Genomic DNA, 12,151 nt, shown 5'->3' on the forward strand with positions numbered 1-12,151 from the left:
ACCTCATTAAAGCAAGCTCATGTAGCAGATTTCCTCCCCTTGATCTCCCCAAAGGCAATTTAAAAAAAGGCAGCATGGAGATAAAGCACAACCTTGAAGAAAAGACAGAGCTGGTCTGCTAAAAGAAGAAAATATCCTTACTTGACATCATAATTAACCTGCTATCAGGTCCCCTGAAGTAAGCAGGAAGGAGAAACCAGCCCTGACTGGAGAAGGATGGAGTGGTGACTTGGGACCAGAGCTAAAATCCTTTGGCTTCCTCATCTTGCCAAGGAGGCAGATTCTGCAGTTTGCCACACGTGGTGGCTTCAGAGGGCCAATTCTTGATGCAACCAGGAGCCCTGGTGGTGCAGTGGTTAGAATGCAGTATTGCAGGCGAACTCTGCCCACAGCTTGGAGTTCTACCCTGACCAGCTCAAGGTTGACTCAACCTTCCCTCCTTCCGAGTTTGGTAAAATAAGGGCCCAGGTTGTTGGGGGCAATAACTCTGTAAACTGCTCAGGGAGTGCTATAAAGCACTATGGGGTGGTGTATAAGCCTAACTGCAATTGCTATAGTATCATTGCTAACCTTGCATGCTTACTCCAGCTGCCCATTGGGTAAGAAAATGCCTCCTTTCACCAGCAGAGTGAGGCACATGCAGACAAGGATGCCTTCTGTGAGAAAAGAGAGGAGGTTTTCCACTGCTGCAACCATGGTACCATGAAGCAGCTACTCATGACAGCAGGGACTAGAAGACAAGGAGGGCAGCAAGCCTTGAACAATGGGATGGCCCCTCCTAGCCCTCAAGTGCCCTGTCAGGAGCATTGAAGTAGGATTCACCTGCACACACACACGCACACACCCTGGGTTGGCTTTTAGATGTGTAAGAGTAGAGGAAGCTCTGTCTTACTTTCTACCTTGGTCCTCAAAGGGTCTTTGCACTTTCAAAATTTTGCTGCTGGAGGCTGTGGACTGCTAGTCACAGTGAGGAACAAGCTGTGGAAATTCCTCTCTTTAGAAGAAGGAAGAGGAACCCAGATTTGGGCTACAACTTTGTCTCAACACCTGGCAACTTTACATTATGTTTAATGAACTGTCTCCAATCTACTAAGATCGGAGGCTTTATCTCTCAGCTGAATAGGGTTGTCATCTCATATCTCAAAGGGGTAGAAATTTAGCTTGAGTAGTGCCTTCATGAGAAATAGCAAGACCACTGGACTAGAAAAAAAGACCATGAATTCTACTGGGGGGGTGAATTTGGACCAGTCACCAGTGCCTCTCTCTCTTTCTCTCAGCCCTAGGAACAAGGCAGCAATGGCAAACCATTTCCAAGCCACTAAACTTGCATAAACATGTCCAAGCAGTTACCAGGAGTCAACACTGATTTAAAGACACACAACACAAACAAAACCACTTATATCAGGGGTGTCAAATTCACGTCATCATGGTGGTGTCATGTGATGTATTGGGACTTTCCCCCTCCCACTTCGCTAAACTGGGCATGGGCGTGGCTACCATGTGACGCACCTGGCCCATGGGTCGGGAGTTTGACAGCCCTGACTTAGATGGTCTTTATATGGAATTGAATGGCAGGAGAGGCTGGTGAAGTAGTTCCTCAGTGTGGTTTATACTCTATAGCTATTATTATTATGGAGCCTCGGTGACGCAGTAGTTAGAGTGCAGTACTGCAAGCTGCTCCCACTGCAATTTGGCAGAACAAATCCCATCAGGCTCAAGGTTGACTCAGCCTTCCATCCTTCTGAGTGGGTCATCGATTGTTCTCTTTCTTCTTTGGAAGAGATTGCGAAGACCAGACTCCTCTCTAGAGCACTAAAAATCTCCCCAGACTGTTCTCATCCTCGTCATTCATATTTTGAACTGTTACCATCAGGGAGGCATTATAGGTGTCTTAAAATGAGGACTAATAGACTGAGAAACAGTATCTTTTCCAAGGCAATAATTGTGTTGAATCAAACAATGCATATGTGATTTAACCCTATGTATATAGTGGCATTTTAAAACTATCTAACCTACTATATGTTTTAGATAGGTTTTAGACTAGGTTTTTAATTATTATTTTAATTTTTAAATACTCTGTAGTGTGATTGTGATGTGGTGTTTGGGGCACAGTGCTGGAGTAGCTTTCAAATTTCATTGTATTTGTAGAATGCAATGACAATAAAGGTACACTATTCTAAAGCAAGGGTCGCCAACCTTTTGGACCTCAGGGACCATCAAACTCATAATTTTAGATCCCAGGGACCACTAACCGGTTCTATGGGCGTGGCCTAATTTGTGGGTATGGCTTGGTGGTCATGTGACTGGCTGGGCATGGCTTGTATGTAAATATTATAAATATTTATATAAATATTGATTTTTTTTATAAAAAAGAGCAACTTTTACCCAAAATCAGGCAAAGCAGGCAGGCAGATTGAGTTGCTCACAGAATCACGGATTCATTCAGAAATCTATCTATCTGCCATTGGCTAGCTCAGTCTGTCACATAAAATTTGCCAGCAAGCAAACTCATAAAATTAACTCACAACATACCGTGCATGTAAATATTGATTTTTTTTATAAAAAAGAGCAACTTTTACCCAAAATCAGGCAAAGCAGTCAGAATCATTTGATGATCTATCTATCATCTATCTATCTATCTATCTATCTATCTATCTATCTATCTATCTATCTATCTATCTATCTATCTATCTATCTATCTATCTATCTATCTATCTATCTATCATCTATCTATCTATCTGCCATCAGCTAGCTCAGTCTCTCAAATTTGCTTGCCATGAATCTGCACTGAATTTGCTTGCAAGCAAACCTTCAGTCCTAAGGGAAGCAGAGCCGAAGATCTAAAGACTAGATAGAAAGCAAGAAATCCAACCATTTTCTGCTTCCTAGCTAATCTAAATCTCCTGGCACAGCAGAACAGATGATGGTCGGAAAAAGGAAAAATAGCAATTTTAGCAAGCAAGTTTGCCGGGTAAGGAGTGAGTGGGCGGGGAGGGTTCCCGCGGGCCATGTGGGCGGTGCAGCCTTGTGTTTCTGCGCAGCCTGGATTAATTGCTTTGGGAGGGTGCTCTGGGGGTGAGATTTCTCTGCTGCCCACCAAAATTTTCTCAAGCCCCACCAGTGAGCCACAGCCCACCGGTTGGCAACCGCTGTTCTAAAGCACTACTATAAGGCAGTATATAAGTCTAAGTGCTATTGCTACTATTTGCTCTATAGCTATTAGGAGAACAAATATTTGTGGGGCTCTTGCCTGATTCATGTCATGCAGGCTGGGTAATTTTATGCTAGGGAGTCAATGGGGACTCCTTTTAAACAGATAGCTGGAAAGGACACAACGCTGGCACCACACTGCCACCCCATGTTTGTTATGTATCAGAAGCATCTATGCTTCTGATACATAACAACAACAACAACAAAACCCCCAAACTGGTCTCTTAACCAGTTCCAAATCATAACCATTTTTAAAAATAAGGTACTACTTAGGGTTATTTTATTTTCATTTTAAATTCATTTAAACCACAGCTGCAGAAACAAAAGAAAGCCTCTATGCTAAACACATTTGGAAGTGTGCATCCTTTTGTTCTAAAAAAGGACAATCTGTTTTAAAACCAAAAATCTGTAAGCACTGGCAATCAAGTATATATTTAGCTGGTTGATACTTTAAATTAAATGAACTAAATTAAATTATTAATTAAGGGTGAAGACATTAGGCTAGAAATCAGGAGATGGTGAGTTCTAGTCCCACCTTGAGCATAAAACCTGCTGGATGACCTTGGGCCAGTCATTTTCTCTCACCCCTAGGAAGGAGGCCATGGCAAAGCACTTCTGAAAAAACTTGCCAAGAAAATGGCAGGGACTTGTACAGACAGTCTCCAAGAAACAGACACAATTTAACAGAAGGAAAATACACAAATTAAATTAAATTAGGCAAAAGGCTACCGATTGAAGTGATCAACACCAGCAAGGCTGGGTTCTAGGTGGCCCAGGGGAGGACAATAAGACCTATTGTTGGTCTCTTTTAGCCCCTACTCTGTCTGGGAAGTCATCTGGGTCTCTGGCTGGAAGGAACTTAAAAGTGGGACACCAGGTTGTGTCACTGGCTCTTCTTTGGATATTAACAAAGTCAGGAAGGTATAGAAGAGCTTCTTCTCATGGCATCTTAAAGAGCATTATAATAATTTTTCTCCTGCTGAAAACCTTTACCATCAGCTCGGCAGCTGGAGTCAAAATAAAGACAGATGTGACAGGCACGTTTCTTAAAAGAATAAGCATGGCAACTCTCATAAAACACAACTGTCTGACAAACACAGATGAGCCCTGTTCTCTGAATTACAGGAAATCTGCTGGATTGTTTTTCTAGAGGGATTGCTTTTCCTCCTCCATTCTGTCTCGGGGGAATTGAGGAACTGGCTTCAACTAGAAGATTTAGCAAAACAGCTTTTCAGCATTGTGTGAAATATATTGAACGGGGTTTATTCATGCCTGAGATGTAGCAGAAATCCTTGGCAGTGATGTCTTTTCAAGACTGGATGAGAGCGGAAGTGGTTTTTTTTTTTTAATGTCATTCAAAATTTTGCTTTGGGATCAGCTGCTGGACACAAAACCAACACAGGCCACTTTTAGAAATTAAGGTTTCAGAAATGGATTTGGTAAGGAAAATAAAATTAGATTACAAATACTTGAGATAATTGAACTAAGAAACAGATCTTATATTTTAGGAATTTAACAGCATGGATGTAGCGGCCAAAATCTACAGTATTTTTGAGGCATTTGTTTTTCTAAATAGTGACTTTATGGGGACAAATGAATAGATATATGGTATATTTTTAATACATTTTATGGCTAGGCATCAATGTGTGGCATAATAACATTTAAAAATTATTTTGTTTTGTAAAGGCTTATTGCAATAATAAGATGGCAGCCATCTGATCCCAAGCACAATAATTACACTCAGACAATCAAAGCCAATTTGGAGGAAACATCTCTTACACATGTATATTTTCATTGTATATGCGTGCTTTTTCGTATCCGTAAGAAACATCACCATGAAAAAATATAGGATGCCTCTCATATCTCTTTCTTTACCTTAGTTCAAGCCTGTTGTGCCCTTTGGGTAACCAAAGGTACTTGTTCATAATAAAAGGAAACTATATTTTGGCAAGTATAATTCATTATTTTAGTCTAGAAGCAGCACCTATGGAATTGTTGATGTCTGTGGAGATGCAAGGGAGTGAGGGAGGCTATGGCATCATCACACAAGTGACACAAATTATGTAAACTGTTATTTGCACAAAGTTCACTATTGATTATGCAGATCAATTAACAATGCCTTCTACTTAAGTTTAGCCCTCCTCCTGTGGCAGAAACAGATCTGCTGTTACAGATCAGGCCTCTTCACTGTTAAAGTTAAGGATCAAGAGATTAATGGACATGTCTACTGTAATGTAGGCATCAGGCCTGTTCTACATTGCACTGGGGGGAAATGGTGAGATGGAGTACAGCCAGGCTTTCTGAAACTGCATCTTTAAGGAGCTTGATTTAAGGAGTGGCCAAAAAGTCACGATGCCTGCCCTCTGAAATGAGGCTGCCCCTGAGAGTTGGGTGGCTGTCATTTTGATGGCCTTCCTCAGGGCCTTGAAAACTTGGCTCTTCTCCCATGCTTTGTTTAGGATCGTTGGAGCCCTTTCTGATGGTATGAAATGTTTGGGTTTTTTTTTATCTGTTCTGCCACCTGGTTATTGCTATTATATGCATGGTAATATTTGTTTCTTTTTATGATGCCAGCTTCCCAGAGAGTAGGTTGGAGTCCAAGTTTAAATAAATAGGTAAATAAACAGAAGCTACATGTGTGTAGCCAAGGGCCCTCTGAATAACACCCTTCCCCTGTTGAATTTGGATCTCTGCATAGCACTTAGAGATATAACTTCCTTTCAGATCAAAAGAGAGACCCCCTGCCTTCTCTGCTCAAAGTTATGTCACCCACTGTGTGCTCTGTTTGTAAAGGAGAAGCTGGAAAAAGCCATGGAGTAGATTGTTCTCTGACTCAGGCAGCCATGTAAATTGAAAATAATTCCGCTGATAGTGAGCAATATATCATCATCTGAGATTTTCTGAAAGTTTGGAGTCTCTGAGCAATTCACAGAAGACCAGTAGAATTTTTTTGTAGAATTTTGCTGCTGAACCTAACCAATATTGGCTGAAGCACTCCTGCAAACCTAATACTTTATTCAAAGGTCCTTTTAAATGGTGGGGGGAGGGGAGCCCTAAATTTCCAGAGACTTTTGGAATATCAGTGGTTTGTGTGCAGCAGTTAAAAGCATAGGTTTAAAATGCAAGCCCGTTTTCTTTTGCATCTGCGATTTATAGCTCAGGAGTCATTGGGCATGATAAACTATGCTGCAAAATGTTTCTTCCTTACATATAAAAACCCCCTAAAATAAAGAAATGGGGAGGGGCAAGTAGATTGTCTTCATTTTCAGAAATTACTGCTTTACTTTCTTCCAGATAAGAAGCTGAGAGCAATTTATAGAAAGACACGTAGGCTGCCTAGCAGGGGAATGAAGGGCTATGTGAAAAGGATGGAGAAGCAAGGGGTGGTGGTGGGGGGGGGAGAAACCATATAGCCCATCCAGAGTCTAGATTCAATGAAGCAAATCCTAATGGGTTTGATCTCATGTGAAGCAAATAAGCTGCTTCCTCAAGGGCTGGGCAACAGCTGTCATTCATGATTTTTGAGAGTATTCCTTGCAAACTGCATTTTCCTATAATTTAAATAGCAAGATTGTGCTTATCGGAGGACTAATGCATTTCTTAAACCACTTTGTCAGCCTGACAGGGGAAAACAATTACAGTCAACATTCTCCAATCGAAAAGCCTCAGGGAAGATCCTGCTTACCTCACTTACTCTTTGGCACGGCTCTTCCAAGGAGTATAGAGTTGGCATGAAAGCATCTGTTGGTTCAGAGACCTCAAAGACTCTCTTCTGGCTGTATTGTTGGTGGAGAATGAATGAAAAGGGCCCCCCTTTGGATGATCCTACAAGAGATATGGGGGAATCGGCCTTTCACCCACATATTTTTATATGGCAACTATCAGCCTCCTGTAGCATTGTCTATGCTGACTAACAATAATTAAGCTTGAAATTAAAGCACTCTTCATTAAAATATGCTACTGGGGGGGGTACAAATACATTTGTGGTTGTTGAGACAGACAAATGTTCTTGCATGTTTACAAAATCAGACAGACGAGGCAAATTTCAGATCCCTTCACTTAAACAATGTCATCTGTAGGGATCCAGGAAGAATGTCAATGAAAACTCAATCGTCCAGGCCAAAAGTATCTAAAAGGTCGAATCATGGCAACTGCACCACGATTTTGGTCCAGTTGCCATGGTTCAACCTTTTAGATGTCTTCCCTGCCATAACACCAGAACAGCATCTCCCCTCAAGAACAGGAATGCACCACATCTGCTAGTTTGTTACAGAACATTGAAGACCTGGCTCTTCTTCCAGGTGTGAGGTAAGACTCTTTTTGTGTATTTTGTGTTACATTCTTATCTAGTCCTATGTATGTCTTTTTAAAATCTGAAAGGGAGGGAGGGAGGGAGGGAGGAAGGAAGGGGCTGATTGTAAGAATGTAATCAGTCAGTTTGACTTACTCAGGCTTCTGTGTGAATCCTAGCTAAATTTCAGCCTCCTGCAGTTTCTATTTGTGATTCTTTAATTCTGGTTCAAAATGCATTGCAATACAGCTGATATAGTAGACAGTGGCCATGTAAAATTTAAGCCAGGATAATTGGTTGGAGATGTATTATAATTGTAATGGGTGTTGGAGATCCAGAGCTCTCTAAAATCATCCCATAGTTTTCAGAAGGTCTTTAAATAGAGTTTTATTTCACCAGATCTTCAATTTTAGCTAAATGTTATTGGCTTCATGGGAGGGGGAAGGGAAATAGTTTGATTTATTATAAATGTGTTTGGAAAAATAATTTTGATTTATTCTGTTGGGATTATAGTTGTCACTTAACAACTCACCCAAAGCCTTTTAAGCTGGATAAACAAATGAATGAATGAATGAATGAATGAATGAATGAATGAATGAAAAATTGATACTTAGAAATGTTAGGAAGAATAGATGTCTAACCATAAATTTGGATTAATAGAATAAGGAGGACTCTGGGCAGCCATATGAATGTACAGTCAATTTTCCCAGCAGTTTACATACATCCCTACCAAGGGACAATGATTATCAAGTGAAGAATCAGGAACAGCAGCTAAAGTGAAAGAATAAAAGGGTACATCCAAGTCAGGAAGCCTTAGTATGAGCCCTGCAGTGACTGGATTTGGCCAGAACTACCATAGGTGAAAGGAAGCTGGAGCAGAATATGGATCCCATAGGGGGGAAAAAACAACAACGTTCACTGAATTTGTTATGTGTAAAAGGTAGATTAAATTGGTTTGATTCACTCAGAATTTGGGATTATTCTGTCCTCCTGTTCTTAAATATTTTCACTTTTATTTATTTAATTTGATTTGTCAATTGCTTACAAGATAATAGGTATAAGTAAAACATAGTTATGGATACATGGATAGATATAAGAAAAATTAAAGAAACAATAGGACAGGGACGGTAGGTACTTTGGTGCGCTTATGCACGCCCCCTACAGACCTCTTAGGAAAGGGGTGAGGTCAATAGTAGACAGTCTAAGGGTAAAGTTTTTGGGGTTTGGGTTTACTTCTAATGAGGAGGTTTCTGGCAACTGTTTTATTCTAACAGGGAAGTTCTGGTTCTTATACTTTTCTGATCTTCCCAACTGTAACAGGGTGAGCCATTTGATATTTTCAGACAACTACAAATCTTCCTGAGAAATAGCGATCTAAAAGAAACTGAACCTCCATTGCCATCTTAATTTTTTGGACAGATCAAGCTAGATCAATATTAAGGGGGAAAAAAGATTTAGAAGCTCAAAGAATTGCTGCTTTTCTCCCAATAACAAAAATAACAATAACCAAATATTAATGTCTAAATCAGTCTCATATCACAGTCCCAAAATTTAGGTATGTTTTACTCTTAGTTCAATTTAATGTTCTCCCTACAGTTGTCTTAGAAGGGAAAATATAGGAAAACCCCACATGAATCCTGAGGCAGCCCTGTGACACAGGGTGTCATAGAAACCACAGCCCCTTTTCTTCTCATATTGCCAGTTTCATGGGGACATTCACCACCACTTGAATTCCCCTTTTATTTAATTTTTGGGGGCATTCTGATAGGTTTTATCTGCACTTTTTTTGCTAATTAAGATAAATTTCCTAAAAGCCACGAAATTTTACTAATTATGTATAAGCTTCACCTACAAATGGTTGTCTGGGGATGGTTTTGTGTTGTTCAATTTATTGATTGTATTTTTTTTATTGACCAATGACTAAAATAAAGTTATTTCCTCCTGTCTATTCTACTGAGACTTCCTACAGCTATTAACCTTTCATCTCTTGTGTTTTTAAAAACACTATTTTCCAGATCCATTTAGTCCTAAAGTTAAGAAGCAGATATTTAAATTATGGAAATACTTTGATTCATACCTGAAGCATTTTCCATTTCCCCAACTTTAATAATCACATTCCTCTAAAAATCGAAGTGTGGTAAAGTGTAAGTTCAGAATAAACATTCTTCAGAGTCTACAGTCAACCATCATAGAGGTAAACCTATTGTCCTCTCATGTGGTTTGCTATGTTATGAATTCTGTTCCATACATACTCTTCCCTGTCTTCTTTCAGCAGCTGTTTAGTGTTCTGCTGCAGTCACTTTCCATCAGCATGATTAGTCTGCTTTAGGAGTTAAATTGGAGCAGTTGTTTCTAAAATGGTGTAGGAATGAACATGAAGGGAAAACGTAGGCAGATATAAATATCCAGAGTCTACACCACTTAAGACGCTACTAATGTTATGAAGCTTTCCATCTTGCCAACACATCCATTTTCCCAACTTTAATAATGCTTGCTTAAACAAAATTGGAATACTTCTGAATTGGCTTTAGGGTTTGGGGGGGTTATAAACTATGCTAGCAAAGTGTAATAGTCATACAGTATCTACTTAATGAGCCTGATGCTTTGAGAGCAATGAGTTGAATCAGATTGGCCTTCCTTACCTTCAACTTGGCCAACTTTGGCCATTCACAAACATCCTTCAAGAACACTAGGTTTATGTTAAGACTTAAGAAGCCCTTAAGTCCTCTACCAAGAAATGAAAGGTTTAGCATGCTCAACAAAAACAGTGTGGATTTCACTACTTGTATTTTTCTACATGGATATAACATTCCCCCACACCCAAATTACTGTTGATCAACTAAGTAGTAGTGAGTAATAACAATTTATTAGCTCTGTGGTATAAAGTGTGGAAACAAATGCTTCTGAAGTCGGTAACCCTATAGCGATAATGCAGCACATTTGCATTTTAAAAGTGTGCTTTTTAGGGTCTGGCTACTACAGAGCCATAGCAATAACCCAATATTCCAAAGGCTTTCTTAAATGGACCAGGAAGGACAGAATTAAGAAAGTATCATGTAGCTGGAAAGATCAAGGAATCAACTGCATGGATTTGATTAAGATATCTTTATTTAACGAAGTACAGGTAGTCCTCGACTTACAACAGTTCATTAGTGACTGTTCAAAATCACAATGGCACTGAAAAAAGTGACTTATGACCATTTACCACACTTACTACCATTGCAGCAGCCCCATGTTCAAGTGATCCAAATTCAGACACCTGGCAACTGACTTGTATTTATGACAGTTGCAGTATTCTGGGGTCATGTGATCACCTTTTTCAACTTTCTGACAAGTCAATGGGAAAACCAGATTGACTTAACATTTGAATAGAGTTCTTTATTAGCCAAGTGTGATTGGACACTGATGTACATGTAAACGGTGTAGGTTTTCCTGCCTGAGCAGGGGCTTGGATTAGATCATTAGAAGACCTCCAAAGTCCCTTTCAACTCTCATTCTGTACTTTTACATTAAAAAAAAAGAATAGAATTTTTTATTAGCCAAGTGTGACTGGACACACAAGGAATTTGTCTTGGTGCAAGTGCTCTCAGTGTACATAAAGGAAAAGATACATTTGCCAAGAGTCAGGAATCATAACGTACAACACTTAATGATAGGCATAGGGTACAATCAACAATCAAATCATACTAGGAAACAGTCAATAAAAATCGTAAGGATACAAGCAACAAAGTTACAGTCATACAGTCACAAGTGGGAGGGAATGGGTAATAAGGAGTGATGAGAAGATTACCAGTAATAATAGTGCAGAGTTTGTAAATAGTTGGACAGTGTTGAGGGAATTATTTGTTTAGCAGAGTGATGGCTTTCGGGAAAAAACTGTCCTTGTGTCTAGTTGTTCTGGTGTGCAGTGCTCTATAACGTTGTTCTGAGGGAAGGAGTTGAAACAATTTATGTCTGGGATGTGAGGGGTCTGTAAATATTTTCACAGCCCTCTTTTTGATTCGTGCAGTATACATGTCCTCGATGGAAGGCAGGTTGGTAGCCATTGTTTTTTCTGCAGTCCATCTGGGTCTGTCCTGTTGAGTTGCAGAACCAATCTGTATTATTAACTGCAGTGATCCACTCAACAACTGGGGCAGGAAAGACCATAAAATGAAGCAAAACTCACTTAACAAATGTTTCGCTTAACAATTGGGCTTCATTGAGGTTGTAAGTAGAGGACTACCTATCAATACAGAATCTCAGAAGCTCTCCAATAGGATTTTTCTAGCCTCCTTTATAGCGAGTTAATTCAGGTGGATTTTCTTTGAAATGCTTTTTTCCCCTGGTTATTTCCACACCTGGCCTCAGCTGTCATTTGTAGTGCCTCGAGGCAAACGGAAGTGCCTATTGTCTATCTGCATCACAACACTGCATGTATGCCAAAATAGGGAGGGGGTAGCTTGTAGCACAGCACCTGTGGCTCCTTTCCTCACATTGACAAACGAAACAAGGTCCTGTAGACACCACTGATGGTAGTAAGAAAACACTCCTACAAAAATTGCAAGGTCATCTCCACCTGTAGAATATGTATAAATATCAGCAACATTAGGTTCCCCAGGAGAAAAATGTTTATAAGAATCTGGTAAAGGAAAGTGAAGAAAGGAATTA

This window comes from Pseudonaja textilis, chromosome 1 (assembly GCF_049901715.1).
Source record: "Pseudonaja textilis isolate UNSWEBS1 chromosome 1, rPseTex1.2, whole genome shotgun sequence".
In the NCBI taxonomy this organism is placed as follows: domain Eukaryota; kingdom Metazoa; phylum Chordata; class Lepidosauria; order Squamata; family Elapidae; genus Pseudonaja; species Pseudonaja textilis.